General features: G+C 43.0%; 1 protein-coding gene and 1 pseudogene; both read right to left on the reverse strand.

Annotated features, from left to right (window-relative positions):
• LOC122113684 (cytochrome P450 3A9-like) overlaps positions 1-27,333 on the reverse strand; it is a 123,625-nt gene that overhangs the window by 67,630 nt on the left and 28,662 nt on the right.
• LOC122113688 lies at positions 7,375-21,438 on the reverse strand (annotated as a pseudogene).

Below are 27,333 nucleotides of genomic sequence, written 5' to 3' on the forward strand. Positions count from 1 at the left end.
ACTTCTAGAATACACCCATTGTAGTTGCAAAATAGCACACAAGTGTTTTGGACACACCACCCTGTTCTTTTGTTTAAAATATTGCTCAAATGGTTCCCACAATCCATAGGAGAAAATCTAATTGCTTCCACATTGTTAACACAACACCCTTCTTCCCATAGCTACCACTGGCTTCTGTCTCACTTCAGTCCATTTGCCCTGTAGACCCATGGGATTTTCAGTCGCTGGTACAATTTTGGCCTCTTCTCATTATTCTGAAACATGACAGTGGTCCTGCTCAAGATCATGTAACTACACAGTCTGGTCTTCAAGCAGGAGTAGACCAAATTCATTTTCCATCTGAGGACTTTTAAACTATCCTTCAGGGGTCATCCAGTGTATCATTCCCCAACTTTACCCCCCTCCACACACACACAGTGATCCTATGCCCCTGCATCAACAGTTAGTGGAAAGAGATCCATTCTGAATGCTCACCATTCATGCACATTCTAATCTATACATACAGAAAGCTTTTTAACAATTACAGGTGCACAGGGCTCATTAGAACATAGCAAAGGATGTGGGATTGTGCAAGAGACAGGACAGCCATCTAGAGAGTGTCACTTCAGTGGCAAAGCCAGGAGACTGCAAAGTGTCACATCCACCACAACAACTTCACAACAATGGTGTCATGTCCAACTCACTGCATAATGGGGTCCATATAAGCAAAAAACCATAACAAACCACTGAACAGGACAGCAATGAAAGATCACAGACCTATTTCCTCCATGATCAGTGCAAAATGTGTAAAGTTATACAGAAAAGAGCCAGGATCCTGTGGCTCACACTTATAATCCTAGTTACTCAGGAGGCTGAGATTTGAGGTTCACAATTCAAAGTTAGCATAAGCAGGAAAGTCCACAAGACCCTGATCTCCAAGTAACCCCCCCCCCCCCCCCCGCAAAAACAAAAACTAAAAACACTGGAAGTGAAGCTGTGGCTCAATTGGTAGATTATCACCTTGAGCAAAAAACCTCAGGGACAGTACTTAGGCCCTGAATACAAGCACCAGGATTTGCACCACCACCACCACCACCACCATCACCCAATTGAAACACCAATACTGGCAAGGATGTAGATGAAACAAAATGCAACTGCACCTTTTAGCCTTACAAGGCAAAATTTGGCAAACTTTCCAAAAACATATGTTGGAGAAAAAATAGCCTATTACTCATGGTTATAATTTGTTGTGGCTGTGTGGTATTTCTGGATTTCTATTCCATTGGTCTAGATATCTGCTCTTATGCCAGTACCATGCTGTTTTTGGTACTACGGCTCTTTAGTGTCATTTGATGTATAATATTGTGATATTTCTGGTGTTGTCTTTTTTGCTTGGTATTGCTTTAAATATTTGAGGTCTATTGTGCTTCCATGTGGACTTTAGGGTTGGCTTTTCTATCTCTGTGATGAAAACCATGACAATTTTTTAATGTGCACTGAGCACATAGGTTAATTTTGGTCATGTAGCCATTATTAGAGTATTGCTAAGAGTCACATGTATTTTCTTGCTCAGGCTGACTTCAAACTCTGATCTTCAGATCTCAGCCTCCTGTGTCACTAGGATTGCAGACATGAGCCACCAGTGCCCAACTAGGTACTTTACTTTTTGAACCTATTGCAAGTGTTAGGAAAATGGAGAAGAAAGGAAGGAAACAGGCCCTAATCAATCTTCCACAGGCAAGGACTGTTCCTTGCATAACAGTGAGGTGAAGCAATCTTCCCATGGGATCAGAGGATGTGCCAGGGGTGGGGTTGGAGTTAAAGCTTTTTTGGGATCTGGGAAAGGAGACAGAGGTTATTTGAGTTCAGTATAGGGGAGGTGACTGTAGGTGGAGGCAGAGTATAGTGATAACTGACTCCCATATCCAAGGTCTCAAGCTGTTTAATGTTCAAATAAATCTACATCCATTTGCCTTGAAGGTTTGACCTTCTCAGGGTCAATTCTGTTCAGTCTCTTAACCTTTTCCTGATCTCACAGCTTGGACTCAGAATTCCCTACAGAATTGGTCCATAATGGAATGTTTAAAGCCAGGTTAAATCAGATTGTCCTGCCTATGCTAGGCATATCCATGCATACATGGGATTTGGAATTTTATGGTGTAAACATCCTACTTTGTCTTTTGTGGTAGGAATATTATTTTGTTGCTGGCTGTCCTGCACTTTCAGATAAAGACCATCCTTCACTCTCAGATAGGATCAAGGAGGAGTTCCCAAGGGTGGGTGATCAGTGGGCCATGGGAGCAACATGGAGTCATGAAAACAAAGTATATTCCAATCATTTGACACCCTGAAGGGATATAAAAAGTTGAGGGACATGGTGAGCTTTTCTGGCAACTTCCTGCTGATATGTGGGTATTGAGCAGTCACTGAGGCTGCGGTCTTCATGGTCTAGGTTTGCTCTGGGCAGAGCAGTGTAAGTGAAGCCTCTAGTCACCTGCAGTAATAGGATGATTTTGACTTGCTCCCAGATAGTGTCCTGAGTGAGTGCTGTTATCCTGTTAAAGAGAAACTTTTGAAACAAGGTTAAGAAACCAGAATCCAAGAAGGAAGAGTAAGAGGATAACTGTTAAAGGTCCCAGGTGAAGGGCCAGCCAGGGGGATCACAATGAGGGGAATGGCACTAGGATATCCATTGGAGTGATTCCCATCATCCACCAAAATGTTCATGCGTTTGGTTGAGATCAGGCAAAAGGCTGACAAGGTTGCAGGCAGGCTGGCATGAATACCATAAGAGAATACACCCTGGGCACAAGCCAGAAAGTTCCATTTGAAGGATAAGTCAGGTTGTAGCCCATTACACGGAAGGAGGAATTTCCATGTTAGACTAGGGGCAGGAAGGGAATGCCCAGGGTTTCTGGTGCCTGGATAGGGGAGAGCATGGTGGACTGGTTAAGAATAATGAGTCAAAATCTAGGGCTGAATTGGAGTGGCTAAGGGCCCAGTAAGAGGACTTGATCATTTCCTGTAAATAGTAACAATAGCAAGAATGTAAGTTCCTGTTCAGTTAGAAGGTAGACAAGTATAGACATTAGATAGGCATGCTTATTAACTATTTTCTTTTGATTTCCTGGCTCTGGTTAGTTTGGAAAGGGCAAGCGCAAACTGACTCCATTTAGGATGTGACATTATCCCCTCTTACTACAGGTCTAGCTTTGTCTGGGGGTAGGGGCTGGTGGTGGGGGCTAGGTGCTCATTGCCATAATGGCTTGTCCTGGTTGGCATCTCTTTTGGCAGTTGTAGGGTTTGAGCTCAGGGCCTGTGCACTCTCCCTATACTCTTGTTCAAGCCTATGTAGCACTGTATCACTTTGAGCCACAGTACCACTTCCAGGATTTTTCTGGTTAATTAGAGATAATAACCTCACAAAGATTTTCTGCCCAGGCTGACTTCGAACCACAAATCAAATGAGTCTTTGTCAATAGTCCCCTTACTTCAATTAAGCAGGAAGATCAATAGAAATTGTTTTTAGGCAGGGCTTATCTGGTACTGATTAAGAATAGAAGTTTAGTTTGACCAATAAATACTTGCAAGAGTTAATTATCCCATTGTGGGTCTGACTAAATGTTACAGAGGTTAAAATCTGTAATGATAAAACTCAATAGTTGTTAAATAATCCAATTAATTTTTAGCTTAATATAGCACTTTAAAATACCAATTAATATTGAAACCATTGTTGTATCCAAGGCAACATACATACTTGAGAAACTGATATTAGACAGTGAAAAATAGCATTAAATTAAAAAGTGTTTGTTTGAAAAACCTTGGCATAAAAAATATTTAAGTGAACTTTGGTTTAGTTACTACCTAATTTTCATTAAAACTTCACAAACAGAATAATACACAAACAATTATGTTATGGATGGACATAAAGAATCAAATGTGGTTTTACATCAGTGTATTAATGTTGACCTTATTTAAATACAGCCAATTCCATTACATACCAACTTTACCAACTTTTCTAACTTTACTCCATCTACAGTAAGGCTGCTTAGGCAGTATAGATCTCCAGGTATTTCTCCCAGTCCAAACTGTCCTTTTCTCTTGTCAAGGAATTGGGCTCACATTCTAAGTATAATTGACTACCAAGGTTAAAAAGAAGGATACAGTTTTTTCTATCACAGCTGGCTAGGAGCTGGGCTGAGTCTCATTCCTTTTACTGCCTCTATTGATAAAGATTTTTGTTCTAACAAACAGCACACTTGATAATTAACTCCTTTGACACAAGGTTTACATTCCTCACATGGCTGCTGGTCATAAGCAGCAAAGATAATGCTTACAGTTGTACTCAAAAAGCAAATGATGCCGGGCACTGATGGCTCACACCTGTAATCCTAGCTACTCAGGAGGCTGACATCTGAAGATCACGGTTCAAAGCCAGCCCGAGCAGGAAAGTCCATGAGACTCTTACCTCCAATAAACCACTAGAAAACCGGAAGCGGTGCTGTGGCTCAAGCAGTAGAGCACTCGCCTTGAGCTGAAGAGCATAGTGATAATGCCCAAGGCCAGAGTTCAAGCCCCACGACCGACCAAAAAAAAAAAGCAAATGATTTCAGATTAGTACCCAAAATAGCAATATTCAAGGCAGAAACATGTTAATTTTATAGAAAAGACGTTTTTTAAAATGATGATGACAGATTTTATGCTTTAAAATGAGGTTATTGTGAACATGTTCAATCAAGTCCCCACCAAACACTCATGCACAAAAGTTTTAAGGAGCACTTGGGGTTTAAAAAATGAAAATCAGTCTTCAGATTTTTGGCATTTCAGTGGAATTGTATGATAGAACCATTGCCCATTATATGATAGAACCATATGGTCAGTGTTGGGAAAAAAGTTCCACCAAATAAAATACATGACAAAACTCAAGACACAAAACTTTTGCTAAGAGCAAACAGAATTTTGCAGAATCTTCATGTTTAAACCACAGTTGATTCACAAGAATAGAAAACAAGCACCATCGTAGGCCTTGATCTCAGGCCTGGATTCTTCTTTTACTACAGGTGGGGCACTCTACACTGGAGCCACAGGACCACTTTTTGCCTTGGCTGGATTCCAACAGCAACCCTCAGATCTCAGCCTTCTGAGGAATTAGCATTACAGGTGAGCCACGGGTGCCCAACTTACACTAAGTTTTTTTTGTAGCAGAAATAAACAGTCTAAATTTGATTGTTTTTCCCCCTAGTCTTCTTTAGGATCCTGAGAACTTCTTTATTCAGTCTAAACATTGATTGTTTGAATACTATGAACTCAGTAAGAGGGCAGGATTGGAATTTTTTTTTCAGTTTGGAGATGCTGGATTTTTTTTTTTTTTTTTTGCAATTTTGAATTCAGGCCTAGGTACTGTTCCTGAGCTTTTTTTATTGCTCAACCACTAGTTAGTGTTCTACCACTTGAGTCAGAGTGCTACTTTTGGCATTTTAGTGATTAATTGGAGATGAGTCTTGGATTTTCCTACCTGACTGGCTTTGAGCCACAATCCTCAATCTCAGCCTCCTGAGAAAGTGGAATTACTGATGTGAGCTACCAGTGCCCAATTTATATTCTGTATTCCTTTTTTTTCTTTTTTTTTTGGGGGGGGGTCCAGTTGTGGGGCCTGAACTCTGAGCCTGTACACTGTCCCTCAGCTCTTCAGCTCAAGGCTAGCGCTCTGCTCTACCATTTGAGCCACAGCGCCACTTCCGGCTTTTTTTCTTTTTGCTTATGTGGTGCTGAGGAATCAAACCCAGGGCATGCATGCAAGGCATGCGCTCTACCACTGAGCCACCTTCCCAGCCCTATATTCTGTATTCTTGATAATGGCCATTCTGATTGCAGTTTTGCTTTGCATTTTCTTGTTGAGTAAAAATGTTGAATAGTTTTTCATACAACTAACAGCCAATTGCAATATTTTATTTTTTCTTTTGAGTGTGTAGTTCATTTGTTCAATATTGATTGGATATTTTTCTCTTACAGAGTTAAAACTGTTGGTAGATGGATAGATAATGCACCCATGGTTGGTTATAAAAACATACCTGTCTGTTGGTCTGTCTGTCTATCTATTTATCTGGAAAAGCAGACATGTCCGCTGCCGTGGTCTACTCCACTGTCTCTTGCTTCCCTCTCTCTGAAGAGGTGACCTGCTTCATCAGCAGTGACAAGTGCAGCCTCTGTTTTCTTACACAGATTTTCTTATTTGATCTATCCTGCATTATGGGGCCAACTTCTATTCCTCCACACCCGTCTACCTCCCGTGAGTTTTGCACAACCTCTGAGGCCATGGCTACCCTTTTCCAGGCTACCCATCTGCATAGTTCCAGTTCACCTTGCTTGGGTTCCCACACCCAGGCCAGGCCCCCGCTCCATGTGGAGGAGTTCCTGGTTCTACTTGATGTCTGACTTGAAGCCATCATGACACCCTTCTCCATTGCAAGGTGTACCCACTTCCTTGGTGTGCTCTAGAAGCTTTGAGACTAAATTATGAGGAGAGAAGGAAAACAGGAAGAGAAAGCACAAAAACAAACAAGGGAAGGGAAGAGAAAAAAGGATACGATTTGAAATAAGTGAGCGATTTTAACATTGCTGTCGAATCAGTTAACCAAGCAGCTATTTTTATTCAGTGTTCATTGTATTAACACAGTGGGGAGATGAAAATGGATCACAAAGGAATACTGGGGGGAGATGCGATAGAAACATTACATCAAAACCAATACAATACATCTCAGTAGAGTGGTATAAAAACATGAACTTAGGGGCTAGGAAGTTGGCTCAGTGGTAGAGTGCTTGCCTTGCATGCCTGAGGCCCTGGGTTCGATTCCTCATCACATAAGGAAAAAGAAAAAAGCCAGAAGTGACTCTGTGGCTCAAGTGGTAGAGCGCTAGCCTTGAGCTGAAGAGCTGAGGGACAGCGCCCAGGCCCAGAGTTCAGGCTCCAGGACCAGACCCAAAAAAACCCAAAAAACAAAAAACATGAACTTAGAAATGGTAGCATCAGACGAGCAATACACCTTCAATGAGGAAGAACATGGCAGATTAACCCTGTGGATGATGAATAATCTAATTGGAGACTTGAAACAGACCCCAGGCAATCACTGGTTCTGATGATAAAAATGGAAGATCCTCAATCAGCCCCTCCTGTGGGTGGAGGCTTCATAATCATACTCTTTGCTGAAGGAAGTTAATAACGTTCTCAACACAATACACATAGTAGCATGATGCAAATAAAACATTGGAGATAGACCTTTGCCAACAGAGTTATCACAAGAGCTCTCCTCTTCCTAATTGTTGATAAGATTAGTGATAAATGCCTATGGTCTCATCACAGCTCTGAGAATGGAATGATGATAGGAGAGAGCAATACTCCTGTGAGAACCAGAAGTCACTTCCTTTATAGCACCCAGTAGATAAAAGCCCACACAGCCATTGAACAAGCTTGAAAATGTCCAGAATTGCTAATCACAAATTTACTGAGAAGGCCAGACCTGGCTTTATTTCTGACTGGTTCTTTTTTCCCCACACACAATCAATCCATTTTCTAGTGCTCCTGGACACAATGTCCATGGAAACCACACAGAAAAATCTTTGCAGAGAATCATGCTCCACTTATGGTCCCATCTCTTGACACAATCTTTAGGACAATGGGTTTTTCTGGTTGAAGAAGTCCTTTACCACTTAATTTCAGAGGAATCTACAACAGTGAAAGAAAAACAATAAGAAAGTGATGAACCAAGTACCTCCAACCACAGCAGCAAAGAAAAAGATACATTAAAGGTAATAATAATTGACAACAAGTTTTGACTTTGCCTGTCTTGAATTATTTCTACTCATTGGTTAAACTCTGTCAAGACTGGGGTAGGAAAAGTATTCTTCCATCTGTTCACTGGAAACAAATATAGATATCTATGTTATATTACTTTACTGATATGATTTTTAAAAAGAATGAGTTTTAAAAAGTTTAACCAGCCAGGTACTAGTAGCTCACGCCTGTAAACCACAGCTACTCAAGAGGCTGAGATTGAGGATCACAGTTCCAAGCCAGCCCAGGCAGGAAAGTTCATGAGGCTCTTCTCTTCAGTTAATAAGGCCAAAGCTGGATGTAGATCTGTGGCTCAAGTGGTAGAGCACAAGCCTTGTGGGAAAAAGCTCAGGGCTAGCACCTAGGTCCTCAGTTCAAGTCCCATGACCGGCACACTAAAACACAAAATTTAAATCAGATACTTAGCCATTAAGGCAAGATATTTTTAAAAACTCATAAAAAGTTTCATTTTGGATTTGTTGGATCTGTCAAGATAACCCTGAGAAAGTACTATACATTTCAATTACAAAAACAGTCTTCAAATTCTAAATAATCCAGCCACTCCTTCCATTTGAACCAATATTTTTGTGTGTGGGGCTGAGGGGTCCTGGACTTGAACTGAGGGCCTAGGCACTGTCCCTGAGCTTTTTGCTCAAGGCTAGCACTCTACCACTTGAGCCACAGCTCTACTTCAAGCTTTTCCGTAGTTAATTGGACATAAGAGTCAAAAGTCTCATGGTCTTTCCTTCCTGTGCTGGCTTCCAACCTTGATCTTCAGATCTCCTGAGTAACTGGGACTACAGGTGTGAGCAATTGGTGCCTGCCTTCCTTTCTTCCTCCCTCCCTCATTCCCTTTCTTTTTACTTTTCTAACATCTTCTTTTGACTGCCCAGCATAGTTGGAAACAGGGAATTCTGAGTGCTGCACTAAATACTCCATATTGTGAGTAGGTCTTTCAGTGGTGGTGGGGCAGTCTGCCTATCCCAGAACAGGGAAGACATGCACGCTGTTATGAAGAAGAACACTCTCCAGGTGGAAAACAGATTCTCTGGGGACCTGCCGAGCATCTGCCCCATCTCAAGTATACTGGTGGCCACTTTTTCTTACAGCTAAGTTGCTTGGTTTGCACAGGAAAGTGACACAGCTGCCCCAAAGCCATACGTGAAGTAGAAACTATCTATCTATCTATCTATCTATCTATCTATCTATCTATCTATCTATCTATCTGTCTGTCTGTCTGTCTGTCTGTCTGTCTGTCTGTCTGTCTGTCTGTCTGATCTATCTGTCTGTCTGTCTCTGTCTTTCTATCTATCTATCCATCTATCCATCTGTCTGTCTGTCTGTCTTTCTGTCTGTCTGTCTATCTATCTATCTATCTATCTATCTATCTATCTATCTATCTATCTATCTATCTATCTAGGTCTGATCTCCCATGCAGGAATCGCACTGTAAAGCAAGATCAGAATTTTAAATATATGACCCTTGGAAATAAGCATGTCCTTTGGAAGCCTTTGGAAGCTCTGGCAGAGGAGAACCCTTTCAAATATGGCAATCACAGTATCATTATAGGTCACAATCATGCATCCTGACTCCAGATGACAAGAAGTTCAAATGCACTCAGGTCAAGACCCTCAGCAGAGCCATGACATCCTAATCTGCACTGAGTGGACATCAGCTTCCTTCTTCGATTTTATCAAACAAAAGATCTGGTTCCCATATTGAGAAATCCAGGAAATGGACTCATTACAACACTAATAAAGATTCTTTGGTTTAAATATTAAAAGATGAACAAGTATATACTTGTCTGACAATAGGCCTCTCAATTTAAAAAAAGCAATAAAGCAAAACCCCCCACAAAGCCAGTTGCCGTAGCTCATGCCTATAATCCTAGCTAATCATGAGGCTGAGATGACACTTTATAAAGTTAGTAAGGATAGCAAAAGTCCCTAAGATTCTCTTCTCCAATTCACCAGCAAAAAGCTGGAAAGTGGAGGTGTAGCTCAAGTGGTACAGCACCAGCCTTGAGCAAATAGCTCAGGGGAGAGTATGTGGGCCTGAGTTCAAGCCCCAGTATTCGGCTCTCAACAACTACCATAAAATATTGTTCATTTAGGAAGTATACTGACCTGGGTCTCCTTGCAAGGTTGGAAGGAGAAATTCTGCATGAGTCTGACAAGAGCAAGTTTGATGTTCATGAGAGCAAACCTCATGCCAATGCAGTTTCTGGGCCCAGCTCCAAAGGGCATGTAGATGTAAGGATTGATGCTTCCCATGTTCTTCTTGCTGAACCTGAAACAACGAAAGTCGGGAAAACATGAACACTTCACGAACCCAGCTATTTGTGGCTGAACTTCAGACTGCTCTAAACAGTACAAGGTAGGATTGCTGAATGAAATCCTGCTAGAATTTGGTTTGATTTTTTGTCAGTTGTGGAGCTTGAACTCAGGACCTGGTTTCTGTCCCAGAACTCTTCAGCTCAAGGCTATCTCACCACTTTGAGCCACAGTGACAATTCTTGTTTTCTGATGGTTCATTGAAGATAAGAATCTCACAGACTTTCCTGCCTGGGATAGCTTTGAACCATGATCTTCAGATCTCAGTCTCCTGACTAGCTAGGATTACAGGAGTGAACCAGCAGCCCCTGGCTCCCATGTGGTTTTGCTGTAAGACCTGTAAGCTATAGCACACACTGAATACCATGATTGCATTAATTTGCCATTCTTTCCTTCCTTTCTGCACTGCCTCTAAAAAGAAAAAAAGCCAAACATAAAAACAAATACCATCACCACCATTACAGCGAAAGAAATGTACTCATCATCTGACTTAGGAAATGTAGCCTTGTTGTACAACATCTTAGTAACAACAATGACATTATATTTAAAAAATGCCTAACCAACAACAAAAGAATTGTAAGCTATAGACCTTTTCCTATGCCCTCACTCTAGAAGCATTTCCAGTCTGGTTGAGATGTGTGGGACATAGAAGTGACTCATTTACAAGCAGCACTGCAGTTGCAGGGCAGCGTGGAGAGCAGAGACTTCTCTTATCTACAGTTTGATTTCTTCTCCCTCCTTCAACCAGAACAAGGGGCACACTTCATGCTGGCTCTAGAGACAGCACGTCCCACAAGAAAAGGCCTCTGCTACCAGGAAGAGCCCAGTTCTGAGATATTTGTGGTCAAGATCGTACATCTTGGGGCTGGGAAGGTAGCTCAGTGGTAGAGCGCTTGCCTTGCACGCATGAGGTCCTGGGTTTGATTCCTCAGCACCCCATAAACAAAAAGAAAAAAGCCAGAAGTGGCGCTGTAGCTCAAGTGGTAGAGCGCTAGCCTTGAGCTGAAGAGCTGAGGGACAGTGCCCAGGCCCAGAGTTGAGGCAGCCATACATCTTTGGATTTTAAAATTCCATTTGTTGTTTACCAACACAACAATGAAGCTATTTTCTAGACTGTAACTGTGCCCAAAGTCAACACATCTGAGGAAGTGCCATGGGGACCCACAGTCTCCTCTGGATTCAGTGAGGCTGCCTGAACCATCAGGCCCAGGACAGCTCAGAGCCTCAGCCTCACTTCCGTGATCATCCTGGAGGATCAGGACCAATGACTAATCAGTGGGAGATGACTATGTTTCCTAAACTGTGGCGTATGGGGGCGGGGGGTGCAGGGAAGTGCAAGTAGATTTAGACAGCTAAAGGGGGTGGCACACAAAACCAGAGGGAATAAAATACCCAAACACCTAAATGCAGAGAGCATAGAACAAACATGACAGAAGCATACAGTCATCCTAAATCTTTGTACACACCCACCCATGCATCCATGTGCATACACGCACACATGCGCACACACTTTGCCCTTTCTATGAGGATTAGTCGCAACATCCAAACAAAACATAATCCGTAGATGCTCAAGGCCCTGTTAAGAAATGGCAGACTATTTGAAAAAGACTTAAATATATTCTAGCATATACTTTAAAATACCTCTAGATTTCTTATAGGCACTCTGTAATATAAATTTGGTAAAATACTTTTATTTTACTGTTTGGTATATATTCAATACTGCTGTATATATTTGATACTGTTCCATATTTTGCAAAGATGTTTGATCCACAAGTGGCTGAAATACAGGTGTAAATTATACCCCTCTGTAATTAGAGGACTAAATCAATCAATCATTCAGTCTTTCCTCTATAGATCCATCCATCTACCTCTGTGTGTGTGTGTGTGTAATATATTAACATGAGACAGTGAAGACTATAAATTATTAAGAAAGCACTTGAAGGGATGCCTCACATCCATCCCAGGGGACCACTCAGAGGCAAGCAGGAACTTTGGTGGCCCTCTGGTGACCAGAGTGTAGGATCTCAGGATGGGTCCTAGGGCAGCTGGTCGGACCCCCTTCTGAAGTGGAGGGTGGAACAAATCCACCGGGGAGCCTATCCCCATATGGGCTACCAATGGGGGAGGGGGCCCCCATCAGTGAGAAACATCCTCACGTTTTCTCCACAGGGGCCCTTGGCCACCGTAGGCCCTAGCTGCAAATTCTGTGCACTTGGCCAAGATTTCTGTTAGATGGCGGAGGTGGGGCTCAGCTAGTCCACCAAGGCCCAGGTGGCCTTACAGACAGAATGAAGGGATCCATCCCATCCATCCCAGGGGACCATGCAGAGGCAGGCAGGCACAGGAGAAAGATCATTATAAGGTTTATTAGAGGAGCCATATTTCCCCCACGAGGGAGCACATGGCGTCCATCATCATCTAGCTAGCAGGCGGGGTCTAAGGGTCGGAAGTGAGGTGGATGGGAGCCCCGGTGGATCTGGGCGGAGAGAGGGAGGGGCCAGCTGTATGGCGGGAATTCTAGGGATGGGAGGGGCTCAGGCCTGGGTGGAGCAGAGGACCAAAGGTGAGGCAAAATACTAACCGCACTTCTTTAAAAATAAAATCCAGCTAGGTGCTGGAGAATCATGCCTGTCCTCCTAACTATTTAGGAGGCTGAGATCTGAGGAGCATGGCTCAAAGCCAGCACCCACAGGAAAACCCAGGAGATCTTATCTCCACAAAACTGGAAGTGGTTCTGTGGCTCAAAGTGGTAGAGCACTAGCCTTGAGTGCCTAAGAGCTTAGGAACAGTGTCCAGGTTCTGGGCTCAAGCAACATGACCAACAAAACAACAACAAAAAACAAAATAAAATACAGTACAATTATATGCATAAAAGTGTGCGCCTAGCCAGGTACCAGTGGCTCACACCTGTAATCCTAGCTACTCAGGAGGCTGAGATCTGAGGATCATGGTTCAAAGCCAGCCTGGGCAGGGAAGTCCATGAGACTTCTCTCCAATTAACCACCAGAAAAGCAGAAGTGGTGCATGGCTCAAGTGGTAGAGCACTCACCTTGAAGAGCTCAGGGACAGTTCCAGGCCCAGAGTTCAAGCCCCATGACCAACAGAAAAAAAAGTGTGCTCCTAAGAATATATACACCACATCACTAACAAATTATTATTTCTAGACTTGAGACTTAGTATCCCCTTTTCTGGTCCATTTTTATAAGTTTTTATCCAAATTTGTTATGCTTGTGATATTTTAAAAAATTGCTGAAGATAAAGACGTTAGTGTGAATCACTGAACAGGAACACTCTGCCTTCTATAGCATGAGACCATGCAAGGTGCTAGAAGCCACCGTGTTGGGGAAGGTGCCTTTCCCCCCAGCCAGCTTACCTCTCAGGGCGGAATTCCTCAGGCTCTGGCCAGTACTTGGCGTCCCTTTGAAGAGCGTAGATTGGTACCATCACCACGGTGTTTTTGGGAATAACCACTCCATTGATTTCCACATCTGCCTTACAGACCCTCTCAAGTCGGCCAGCAATGGGGTACAGCCTGAGAACCTCGTTCACCACCAGGTCCACATACTCCATCTCCATCACGGCATCATAGGTGGCAGGTGCCTAGCAAGGGAGGAACACATTTTCCTCATTTCAAGTTTGAGATACACTCTGAACTCAATGAAATTCTGTCAGTGCTGTTAGGAGCTTTGAAGAATTACTCCAGTTGGTAAAGAACCTTAACTTTCACAAGGTGTTTAACTAATGACCAAGTCGTAGAATCTGCTCAATGGTACATGGAAAGACACAAATAGGAGGGATGGTTATGGGAGTACATCCCCAGACCTACGCTCATTGTTGGTGCCCTGTACTGCTTTTCTTTCTCCTGTGAGGGAATGTGACCAATAGCTGAAGACAATGACCCTCCAGTCAAATACACCAAAGTCAGTGTTACAGCTCACCAGAGAGAGAACAGAGGTTATGGTGTTTAGAAAAGAGAATTCCTGTTCTGTTTATTTAAAATAGCCACATGGCCACATTTGTGATTATACAACACACATGAAAACATTATATCACATATATTTATTTTTTATGCAAGCGTATTTCATAAATTAATTAACCAAGGGAGGAACAGGTCCTTTATATGACTTGAAAATAATGATACGGTTTTAAAAAAACAAGACTCTATCAGGACATAGACTTTCAGTTCTAGTAAAAGTTCTAAAGAGGATACAAATGCACAAACTCAGCCCCATCCTCATTGCTGGACCAGTCTGTGGGTTGTTCCTTTAGAGCTTGACTGCGGGCTCAGAAGAGGCCATGTACCCTACTGACTGCCAGTCCAGCTGCCCACAGAATCTCAGTGTGGTCAGAGATGTGAGCACAGAGTGGCAATGTGTGGTTGCCACTCTGTGCTCTAATGAAGATCAGCTTAGATGCCAGATGCCCAGGGTCATAGCTTAGCTTCCTCAACTCTAACTCTGACCCAGGAGACTGAGTCTTGAGTCACCCTGTGCAGCCTAGCCAAGTCCATCCTGGCTTGAGCACAGCACGTCTAGCACCTATCAGCACCTAAATACTTAGTTCATATGTGCTTATACTTCTCTGCCATTGAGAATTTTGCCTTTTTTTCTGCCACTCCTGGTGCTTAAAGTCTGGGCCTGGGCCTGGGTGCTGGGTTTGAGTTTCTTTTGCCCAAGCCTATTGCTCTACCACTTGACCCACAGCTCCACTTCCAGTGTTTTGTGGTTAATTGGAGATAAGAGTCTCATCAACTTTCTGGGCCTGTCCAACCTTGAACCGTGATCCTCACATCTCAGCTTCGTAAGTAGCTGTAATCACAGGCATGAGCCAATATGGATTAAGTTGGAAAAATGAGCTTTTTACAATGATCTTATATTTCTTTGAGGAACACTTAATACCTTTTTTCCTCCACCCTCTTTCATTTCTCTCTTCAAATTCTTCCAAAATAGAAGCCTTCCATGCTTACATTGTACAGAATTCCTCACCAGAAGTGATAAGGAGACATTCTTGTAATGCCTCATCAATTCCCGCCCTCCCCAGGTGCCTTGCCCTCACCTTATTGGGTAAAGTCCTGTCAACTTCCTCTTGCAGCTTCTTTTGGACATCAGGGTGAAGGGCCAATAGATACATAGCAAAAGAAAGAGTGAGGCTGGTGGTCTCATAGCCAGCGAAAATAAAGATAATTGATTGGGCTGCTAGCTCCAGGTCAGAGAGACCTAAAGGGAAAGAAACATACATTTTAGGTCAATGAAGTCAGTACACAATGCCACAATCATGGTTTATAAGACCACTAATACCTAAGGATAAGACATAGAGAAGCAAGGTAATGTCACCTAGTCACCACATGTGACAAGAGCTAAAGAGACAAACTAAGTTCAATCCAGTTTCCCAAAGGTCTGCACTACCATTGCCCATCTTGTCTGTGTTCCCCATTTGTGCCACTTATATATAGGTGGGTCATTTAAGAGACCATATTCTATCGAACAGGCACCACCAGAGCAGTGTGACCCCATCTGTCTGATCGGGGGACATTGCGTGCACATGTGGAAACAGCACAACAAAACCCCTTTGTACAAGTAGTATGTCCTAATAACAATAGAAAGAACATGGAGGGATCCTTTCCATTTGAAGCACATTTAAGGATCTAAAGGATCTATAAGGATCTTAGAGTGCCAAAATCAATATGCTGCCAGGTTCAAGTGGCACATTCCTGTAATCCTTGCTACTCAGGAGGCTGAGAGCTGAGGATTGAAATTTAAAGCCAGCCTAGGCAGAAAAGTCCACAGACTCTCATCTCTAATTAACCACCCCAAAGCCATTATTGGAGCTGTGGTACAAGTGGTTGAACACCAGCCTTGAGCAAAATATCTAAAGGATAGTTTCCAGGCCCTGAGTTCAAGCCCCAGGACTGGACACAAAAAAATAATTCAATATTATATGGATGGATTGTTAAGAGAAGAGGTTATTCATACAGGAGTGTATGGAAAATCTTTTTGCTTTCAGCTCAATTGTCTATGAAGCTACAATTTCTGTAAAATACCATGTACTTAAATGTATGGAGAAGAAAGGACTCAGGAGGCCACCCGAAAAGCTTTTCAGTGAATAAACATGAGAGAATAAATAAATGACGATAGGAAGAGAATAATTTTGTGTGTGTGTGTGTGTGTGTGTGCCATTTCTGGGGCTTGAATTCAGGGCCTGAGCTCTGTCCCTAATCTTTTAGTTCAAGGCTAAGGCTCTACCCCTTGAGTTATAGATCCACTTGTGGCCTTTTGGTGGTTTATTGGAGATCAGAGTCTCGTGATCCTACTTGAAATGGCTTTGAACTGTGATAATCACAACTCACCTTCTTGAGTAGCTAGGATGGCAGGCATGAGCCACTGGAAAACTGACTTCACATTTTCCTTGTGAGTAGACCCCAAAAGATTCCCCAAAAGATTTCCCACTGGAAAACAGACTTCACATTTTCCTTGTGAGTAGACCCCAAAAGATTCCCTGTTACCTTTGTGGGACTCCATGTCTTTGGAATTCTGGGAGTTAATCATCAGCTGCAGTAAATCCACTCGGTTCTGGAAAGAAGACAGACAGATTTCAAAGGCAGAAGATCACCCATGAAATGAGAAGTAAATCAGAAGAGCAGAGTGTCTGTGAATATGTCCCATGTAATTCGATACGTCTTTTTCTTCTCTTTTTTCTTTTGAGTCAGTTGTGGGGCTTGAACTCGGGGCCTGAGTGCTGTCCCTGAGCTTTTGCTCAAGGCCACCATTCTACCACTTTGAGACACAGAGCCACTTCCTGTTTTCTGGTGGTTCACTGGAGATAAAAGTCTCACAGACTCTCCTGCCCAAGCTGGCTTCAACCTGTGATCCTTAGATCTGATCTCAAATCCTGAGTAGCAAGGACCACAGGTGTGAGCTACTGATGTCTGGCCACAGATCTTTTTAAGATTGCCTGAATCACTAGTGAATGGGAATACCCAACTATAAAATTTGGAAGGATCAGGATCTTTTCCTAAAAGAAAGCCAGCTGTTCTGACCAACAGTTTTTGGTCTTTGCTCTCCCCAGCTCTGACTTTCTCTGCTTTCTGAACTCGGATTCCTGGCCCAGGTAGAATCTGGCTTCTTTTCCCATCACATCTGTTTGCTCACAAACAACAGTGGACTTCAATCTTCTTTTTTTGACATTATCTCATATATGTGTATGTGTGTGTGTGTGTGTGTGTATTATTGTGAAAATACCATACAGAGGGGTTACAATTACATGGGCAAGATAGTGAGTACATTTCTTATCAAGCATTGTTGCCTCCTCCTTTGTAACTTCAATCTTTTGTTTTGTGCACATACTTCTTAATGGATAGTCCCACAGATTAAACTCTTGCCATTTTCACAGGTAATCGATAGGTTTAGAAAAAGCTTCTGGAAACAGGTAACCATTCTGAAATGTTACAAATTTTTCAGTGATCCCTGAAGGAACCCAGTATTACAGACATCCTTGTTGTGATGTCTAAGCTGTATAAATCAGATACTCAGACAGGCCTTCAGGGGCTGAAATTTAAATTAGACACACTACGATAGATGACCTGAAATAGCCAATGTGAAGTTTGGAAATGAAATGTGTGTGTGTGTGTGTGTGTGTGTGCGTGCGTGTGTGTGTGTGTGTGCGTGCGTGCGTGTGTGTGTGTGTGTGTGTGTGTGTGTGTGTGTGTGTTTACTGGGACTTAAATTTAGCAGCTAGTGTCTGTCTCTCTACTTGTTTATTCAAGGCTGTCACTGTATCACTTGAGCCACTTCTGGCTACTTGGAGAGAAGAGTCTCCTTGACTTTCCTGCCATAGCTGGCTTTGAACTGAGATCCTCAGATATGATCTCAGCACACTAATTAGAGAGTATTACAGGCATGAGCCACAGGTCCCTGGCACATATTTAATTTTAAATTATTTTTTTCTGATAAATTTTGTATCTCCATTCCCAACTACTTTCTTCATTCTCCCTTCCAATCTAAGAATTCCTAATCTCAACCTAGAGTTTTCTATCTAACTTTAGAAAAGGATAGTTATATAAAACATACATTAGAGCCAAATAACCTTTGAACCATGAACAGGTTAAGTAATCAGCAGCAGCTTTTACCTTTGCTTTGTCTTTGAGGCGACTTTCTTTCATCCTTTCTACAGAAGCTCTTAGGAAATCTGTAGCATCCTTTGGAAACATGCTGATATTTAATGCCTCAAAAACGGGTAGAAGGAATGGAAAGAGTACTACAGGGGAAAGTAAGAAGAAATAAACATATGGTGAAAATACAAAATGTTCTGTCTACATCAGGGAATTTTATCCAGCCATAAAAAGAGATACCAATACATGCCTCAAGATGGATGAAAATTTAAGGATAACACAGAAGCCAGACTCATTTATAGACAGTGTCCAGAACAGACAGTGAGAAAATAGGTAAGTGATCTTTCAGGCCTGAGAGGTGTAGAAGAGTAGACAGCTAAAAAGGTACAGTATGCTGGGCACTGGTGGCTCACGCCTGTGATCCCAGCTACTCATGAGGCTGAGATCTGAGGATCACGGTTCAAAGCCAGCCTGGGCAGGAAAATTCATGAGACTCTTTTTTTTTTTTTTTTTTGTCGGTCGTGGGGCTTGAACTCTGGGCCTGGGTGCTGTCCCTCAGCTCAAGGCTAGCGCTCTACTGCTTGAGCCATAGCGCCACTTCCTGTTTTCTAGTGTTTTTTTTGGCGGGGGGGGGGGGGGGGGGGAGGGATAGGAGTCTCACAGACTTTCCTGCCTGGGCTGGCTTTGAACCGAGATCCTCAGATCTCAACTTCCTGAGTAGCTAGGATTACAGGCATGAGCCACCGGCGCCCAGCTCCGTGAGACTCCTATCTCCAATAAACCACCAGAAAACCGGAAATGGCATTGTGGCTCAAGTGGTAAAGCACTGGCCTTGAGCTGAAGAGCAGAGGGACAGTGCCCAGACCCAGAGTTCAAGCCCCAAGACTGACCAAAGAAAAAAAAAGGTATAGGGTTCCTTCTTTCCTTTCTTTTCTCCTTTCCTTCCTTCCTTCCTTCCTTCCTTCCTTCCTTCCTCCTTTTTCCTCCCTCCTTCCCCTTCTCTCTCCTTCCTTCCTTCCTTCCTCCCTCCCTCCCTCCCTTCCTCTCTCCCTCCTCCCTCCCTCCCTCTCTCTCTATTTCTTTCTTTCTTCCTCTCTCTCACTTTCTTTCATCATTAGTGGAGCTTGAACTCAGGGCCCGGGCACTCTCTCTTGTTTTGTTTTGTTTTTTCTCAAGGCAGGTGACCCACCACTGAGCCATAGCTCCATTTGGAAATCAGAGTCTCACAGATTTTCCTTCCGCAGGTTGGCCTTAAACCACAACCTCAGATCTCAGACTTCAGAGTAGTTAGGATTATAGGCATGAGCCACTGGCACCCAACCAGAGCACAGGGTTTTTGGTTTGTTTTGTTTTGCCAGTCGTGGGGCTCAAACTCAGGGCTGGGCACTGTCCATGAATTTCTTTTTCTCAAAGGTAGCACTCTACCACTTGAGACACAATGCCACTCTCTGGCTTTTTCTTTTTATGTGGTACTGAAGAATTGAACCCAGGGCTTCATGCATGCTAGGCAAACACTCTACCACTAAGCCACATTCCCAGCCTGGTACAGGGTTTCTGATGACAAAATGTTCTGCAATTACCAGTGGTAATGACCACACATACCTTTAAATGTAGTGGGAAAAGTCATTGAGTTATACAGTTTAAGTGAGATACTTACATATATGAATGAATTACATATCAAGGAAGTGGTTCTTTTTTAACAAGGAAGAGAGAGAGAGAGACAGAGAAAGACAGAGAGACAGAGAGAGACAGAGACAGAGAGAGATTCACGAACCTATTGAGAAAACCACTGGATGAAAGAAACCCAATTTTAGGATCTTATTCACTTTTTCCACAAAGATGTCCTGTGGGTTGTTGAGAGAATCGATGTTCACCCCAAATGATGTCCCTGTGATCACGTCTAAGCTGTAGGCTCCAAAGATTCTAAAGTAGAAAAAGACACAGGACAATTAAATCTTGCATTTCTTCCCCCCCCCCCCCCTCCTTTCTGATACATGGGCAGCAAAAAGTGGGAGCAAATTCCTGTGTCAGGACAAGAAAGTCACAAACTGTTCTCTGTCAAAATTGCCTGAGGGCTCATTGGAAGGGTCCAGTTTCCCTACCCATCCCCCTGCCTCTTCTCCAAGATCTTTACTGATCACCAATGGTTCCACAACCCTGGTTATGGAAAATTGGGTGGATCAGCCTCACCTGGGAGCTCAAGGAACTCAGTCTCAGAAAACAGACTTCCCCACCCCCACCAGACAAATCACATAGTACAAATGCTATGTGGGATGATAATAGATTGTAGTAGATAGTGATGGATTGTAATAGACAATAGATTGGGGCTTGGGCAGGTCACTGGTGGAGTAATGATCTCCCTCCTTCCCTCTCCCTTCTGTTGCTCTCTCTCTCTCTCTCCCTCTCTCTCTCCCTTTCTCTCCCTCTCCCTCTCTCTCCCTCTCTCTCTCTCTCTCTCTGTCATTCTCTCATTGTCAATCTCTCTCTGTCCTAGAGCTTGAATGTAGGGCCTGGATGCTGTCCCTGAACTTCTTTTACTCAAGCCTTGAGCTCTACCACTTAGCCACGGCTCCATTTCTGGCTTTTCTGATGATAGTTTATCGGAGATAAGAGTCTCACAGACTTTTCTGCCTGGGCTGGCATTGAACCACAACCTTCAGATCTCAGTCTCCTGAGCAGCCAGGATTACAGGTGTGAGCTACCAGTGCCCAGCAAGTGCTCACTCTCTCAATGCCACAGGTTTGCCTTTCTCTGCTGTGGTCTCAGGTTTTCCACCAACCCATCAGAAAACTCACGGATGATGGGGAACATCTAGGCACAAAACAAGAGAAGTTAAAAGAGAAGACTTACATCCCAGCGGCCATTACTCCCCCCCACTTGCCCCAAAAGATGAAACACGACATCCCGTTTATGAGAGACCAGGGACTGCAGGACATATGGACAGAACACCATTTCCAGGTGGTTCAGCCTTAGTGGATGTCCTCTTGGAAAAGGACTCTCATCTGACTGTTTGCTTATCCCCCTACTCATTCTGGAATTTTCCAGCACCACGTTCTCAGGTTTGATTACCTCCTTCAGTTTCACACTGCTGAAGGTGGGGGAAAGCAATGTTCTTATTCTCTTCCAGTCTTCATCCTCAGAGAAGGAGAGGGATTTGTTCATAAATCCCATTGGGCCAAAAACATAGGCTCCAAAAAAAAACCAGATTTTTTCCTCTCCGTCAGTTTGAAGACCTTGCACAGTTGTACAAAATTGGTGAATTGGCAGCATTTAAAGAACTATGTGAGCAGTCGGTCCTCCGTAAGAAACTCAACAAACATTTCTCCCAAATGTCTAAGTCATGTGAGGCCCCCCAGCCACCGCATGTGATTTCAAGACTTTAGAATCTAAATATTACTTTATCAATTCATCCACTTATTTACTAATTATCTTATATATTAATTATCTAACGTATTAATTATCTTATTTATCATTATAAACAGAAGGGTTTTATTTATTTATTTATTTTTGGTCTGGTCGTGGGGCCTGAACTCTGGGCCTGGGCGCTGTCCCTCAGCTCTTCAGCTCAAGGCTAGCGCTCTACCACTGAGCCACCTTCCCAGTCCCAACAGAAGGGTTTTAATCCAACATCTTGACTCATCAGCACAATGTATCTTTTTTTTTTTTTTTCGGTCATGGGGCTTGAACTCTGGACCTGGCACTGTCCATAAGCACTTCAGCTCAAGGTTAGCTCTCTACCAATTGAGCCACAGCACCACTTCTGGTTTTCTGGTGGCTAATTGGCCTCATGGACTTTCCTGCCCGGGCTGGCTTTGAACTGTGATCCTCATGTCTCAGCCTCCTGAGTAGCTAGGATTACAGGCGTGAGCCACCAGCGCCCAGCAGGAGCACAAGGTAACTTCACCAATATCAGTCCATTCAACATTCTTCACCCCCTTTCCCCAGAGCTTATAATTATTTCATGATATATACGGGATGAATATCTATTTTTATAAATATTAAGATGTGTTTATAAAAGGGGAGTGGGAGGAGATGCCTACCCAGCGGTTTGTGAAGGCAGAGTAGCATTCTTTCACCAGCACTGTTTTGATCATGTCTGGGTCTGTAATCACCAACACAGCCTGTGGACCATCATACAACCTGTGTGTGCCAAACACAGCTGAGTGAAAAACCTAACCAGCCAGGCTCTGCACCTGGAGCCAGGACAAAGAAATCCAGACCATGATCACACCTCAAGCTCCTCAACACATGTCAATAATAACCCCTCACTCAAAGCTAGGGATTTTGAACACATAAGCCACAGGGGACCACAAAATGAAGGCCAGTGTGGCTGAGACACAGAGGAGATACCTAAAGGCAATAAATACCACTTCCCTCACACTCTCCTCATTTAGTTTTAAGCTAAGACGTTTTCATAGAATTATGCACAATATCTTTTTTCTCTACTTCGTTCTACTCACTTTAAAGAACTTGTGTAGGGCTGGGTGTTGGTGGCTCATGATTATAATCTTAGCTAATCAGGAAGCCGAGATCTGAGGATCATGGTTCAAAGCAAAGCCCATCTGGGCAGAAAAATCTATGACACTCTTATCTCCAATTAACCACTAAAAAAAAGCCAGAAGTGCAGCTGTGGCTCAAGTGGACAAGTGCTAGCTTTGAGTGAAAAAGCTCACGGACAGTGACCAGGCCCTGAGCTCAGGTTCCAGGACTGTCACAACATGTACATACACAAATATTGGTGACAGGTGAGATCTTCATAAGGAAAAGCCTCCACTAGAATTCATAATTCATCAGTGTGGCTCAAGAGGCTCAATTCATCAGTATGGCTCAAGATTGTCTAATCTTCACCAATTTACCCCACAGAAGTTTCCAGATTACTTACCCCCAGAGTTTTCCATATTTTTTTATAACATTCCACATCAAAAACCATAACACCCTGGGAAGAGAAATAAAGGTAGCTATTACTTGTTTAAGACCTCATCCAAGTACATTCTCTCTGATCAAGTTCTAGAACAAGTTTGTGCATACAGTATATCACTTCAATTTGCCTTTCATACAAGATTTGGCGGGGGTGGGAGGAGGAGGAGGAGTGGGGAGCTGGGCTGGCTTCTAACTGCATTTCCCGGGTCCTTGGTTCCCTAGTAGCTAAGCTTGTAGATGTGAGCCACAGTGCCCAGCTGATATGTCCAATTATTTTTCACCAGTACTGGGACTTGAACTCAGGGCCTAAGCATTTTCCCTGAGCTTTCTGCTCAAGCTACCTTTCTGCTACTCTACCACTTGGCCACAGCACCCCTTCTGGCTTTTTTCTGTTTATGTGTTGCTGAGGAATCGAACCTAGGGCTTCATGCATGCTAGGCAAGCACTCTACCACTAAGCCACATTTCCAGCCCCCAGCATGTCCAACCTTTTATCTTTCATCTCCTCATGCAACTTGTTTCTTGTTTACAAATGAGGTCCCTGGAGGTGGGATGTTCAAGTCACCTCTTCTGGCATAGAAAATTAATGTAAGACTCTGGCAGAAGTCAGAGTGCAAGTGAAGGCAAAGTGAACTTCTCAATAAGAAAAGATAAGAGTGATGCCACCTCTACCCATAATACACCACAATTTAAACATTTCCTCTGAGGTTTTACTTCTGAAGGTGACAAAAGAACAGGAGAGGAAAGAAAAAAGAAACCTTGCTGGTGGGAATTCTCAATTGTGGTATGTTAACTGTGTAAATAACAGTCCCAAGGGCTATGAGGGACCCTTTCTGGAATTGGCTCTGCTAGGGAGAAAAATCCTTGGTGTTCACAAAGTCTAACTATCAAGTTCTCAACATGAGTGACAAGATGCTGGAACTTTAGGTGGATCTGCTGATGCCCAGTGGATAGTTGGGACGGCTGGACACAGAGTCCTGCAGTACATCTGGCCATACTCTAGGGGAGCTTACACACAGCTTTTGAAAGTCAGCACTTCTTTATAAATGGAAAGAAACCAGAGTTTGCAACCAGAAAAAGTAAAATGTAGAGCTCAAACAACACTCACCTTACGATAACCAAGAATAGTTCCAAAAAAGGGCAGAGGTTTCGGGCCAGGAATTCCCAACTTCTTAAAAACCCTATGTGGATAGGTCCCATATCTATAAATATTCAAAGAAATCCAGATCATAAAGATACACACACATATGTACACACGTCCTGTACACATATGAAGGGTAGCCAGTTACTAACTGAAGAAGTAGGACAGTCAAATTGAGATGCCAGCATGTAGTAAGTCTTAACAAGAAACTCAAATGGCAATGATTACCCTTGTTCTTCACTTCCTTTCTTACAGCTCCAAACATCACAAAAATGAGCTAAAAGTAGCTGGAGTCTTTAGGTTCCCCAACCTACAGTGGATAGTTGGAAAAATCTACAACCTTGTTTTGAGTGATCTTGTGAGATTCAAACTAGAAATTTCCAAGTCCTTTCATTTCCATGTGTCATTTGATGTGGACAGCCAGGATTCATAAGTGGGGCTTGGAGCTCTGACCTTAAAGAAGAGGAATATTCATTGCATCCTCTTAAATCCTACCTGGGTGTTGTTTTTCATTATTGGCTTACCTTCTTCCTTCTCATCTCCACAGAAAGAGTAAGATAGCCTGCTGGAGAGGAATATCAATATACAAGGGAGATTCCTGCTTATGCACACTTATTGCAGCTCTATTGACAATAACCAAACTCTAGAATCAACCAAGTGCACAATAACCAATGAACAGATAATCATATGCACACACACTATGGAATATTACTGTGCTAAGTGGAAATTATGTCATTTAGAAGAAAATACAATGGGAAAGCATCCTATTGGGTGAGATATATCACATTATGAAAGCCAACTATTGCATGCTACTGCTCATCTGTGAAATGATCATGATGATAATGATGATGAAGGTGAAGATGATGGTGCTGATGATGAAGATGAAAATGATAGCAATAATAATAGGACATAAATAAAAGGAGGATTATCTGGGGCCATTTGTGGAATGGGGAAGGAAGGAAGGATACTGAGGAATGAAGAACACTGGAAGATGCTACACATGTGTTACACATGTTAGATTGTGTGTGTGTGTGTAAAGATAACACAATGAATGCAGTAAACATTGTTTGAAAAGATAGAGGGAGGAGAATAGAGAGGCTAGGATGGAGGAAGTAAATACGTTCAGAGTTCATTATACCAATGTATGAAATTATCATAATAAAAACCCCATACTAATGTATGTTTGTTCAAAAATAACAGAAAATGAAGTAAAAAAATGTGCTTATAAGGCAAATTGTAAGCTATATATGTAGATGGGCATCTGGTAGTTCACCTCTGTAATCCTAGCTACTCAGGACACTGAGATCTGAGGACTGTGGTTTGAAGCCAGCCTGGACAGGAAAGTTTGTAAGACTTTTTTGAGGTCTTGGGCTTGATCTCAGGACTGGAGACTGTCCCTGAGCTCTTTTTGCTCAAGTCTGATGTTCTACCCATTTGAGCCACAGTGCCACTTCCAGTTTTGGATAATTGAGGTCTCACAGTCTTTCCTGTCCAGGCTTGCTTTGAACCTCAATCTTCAGATCTCAGGCTCCTGAGTAGCTAAGATTTCAAGCATGAGCCACCTGCACCTGGCTGTAAGACTCTTCTCTCCAATTAACCACCAAAAAATTCAGAAGTGGAGCTGTGGATCACATGGTAGAATGATAGCCTTAAGCAAAAAAGCTCAAGAACAGTGCCCAGGCCCTGAATTCAACCCCCAGGTCCAGCATCAAAATGAACAAACAATAAAGACTGTCTATCCCAAGTATCCTGAGATCTCTTCAAGGGTGATCAGTTGTTCAAATACTGTTTCTGTTGAATTTGAGTCATTATTTCTGGCCCAAACATCAACTTTGAGATCCTTTCCAAACAATGCCAGTAAACTTCCCCCTCCACACAGAAATTTGAGAGTTCCATGAAAGAAGAATATCTATTAACTCTCTCATTGGATCTCTACAGGATAAATAATAACCTCATAAAGTATTGGTTAAATTTGACTCTTGAGCTTTCCCATTCCTTCTTCTCTTCAAATCTTCCCAATAACAGACCATAGTAATCCTCACTCTGAATCCTAGGTTAGAGGGTGGTGGGAGGAGCAGAGTCTAGACAGTTACTCACAGATAGAGGAGCACCAGGCTGGTAGCCAGGAGGACCCAGGTTTCTAGGGAAAAGTTGAGGATCAAGTCCATGGTCACTCTCGTCCGGTAATTCTCTCCTCTGATTTTTCCTTTCAGCTCTGGGTTGTGCTGGCTGCAGAGCGGACTCTGCTGAGCTCCCCTCAGTGCCCAGCTCTGATGAGGGAGCTGAGCCTCCTGCAGTTTATGGTCTGGGAGAGGAGGCGGGGCTGATGGCACCGCCAGTAGAAAACTTATCTGTGCCCACACCTGTGGGGTGCCACAGGTGTCACTTTCGGAAGTGGACAAGGAATCATGGATGTGCTACTTTGAACTTTGGCTTCACATTTGATAAATGTACCAGTAAATAAATGCAATCATTAGGGCCGAAGGTTACAACTGTTTCCTAGAAAATGAAGTGCAGGCATTCACTCCTCTAAGCTCTTATCTCCAAGGTGGATCTTGAAACTTCCCCCAAATACACAACATCCACAGGTGTTTATGGTTGCAGTTTTTCTGCTGACACGGTTTGTTCTTTGAAGAATGGGTAAGTAAACCCCAGGAGCTGAGGTTGGAGGTGTGGCTCAGGTGATTGAGTGCCAGCCAATGAGTGAAAGCGTCAGATACTAAGAGAGAATCCTAGTCTCAAACAAACAAAAAGAGCTAGGTTGCAAGGAGCAATCAATACTTGTGACCCTCCCTGACCCTAGGTCCCTGATGGGAGAGATGTCACAACTAGTTGTATAAGAATAACACTGGCTCATGACCTTTATTACCTATATGCTACGTCTACTTAATCTGAGAAATGAAAGGTCAGGTGACAGATAAGGCCTCAAAGTTCCTAAAACACAAAAGAAATAGAAAACTTTTCATCTGGGTACATATATACTTCCTTGCTTCCCTTCTTCCTCTGGCAGAAACTGATACTCA

This window comes from Dipodomys spectabilis, unplaced genomic scaffold (assembly GCF_019054845.1).
Source record: "Dipodomys spectabilis isolate Male_0828 unplaced genomic scaffold, ASM1905484v1 ptg000098l, whole genome shotgun sequence".
In the NCBI taxonomy this organism is placed as follows: domain Eukaryota; kingdom Metazoa; phylum Chordata; class Mammalia; order Rodentia; family Heteromyidae; genus Dipodomys; species Dipodomys spectabilis.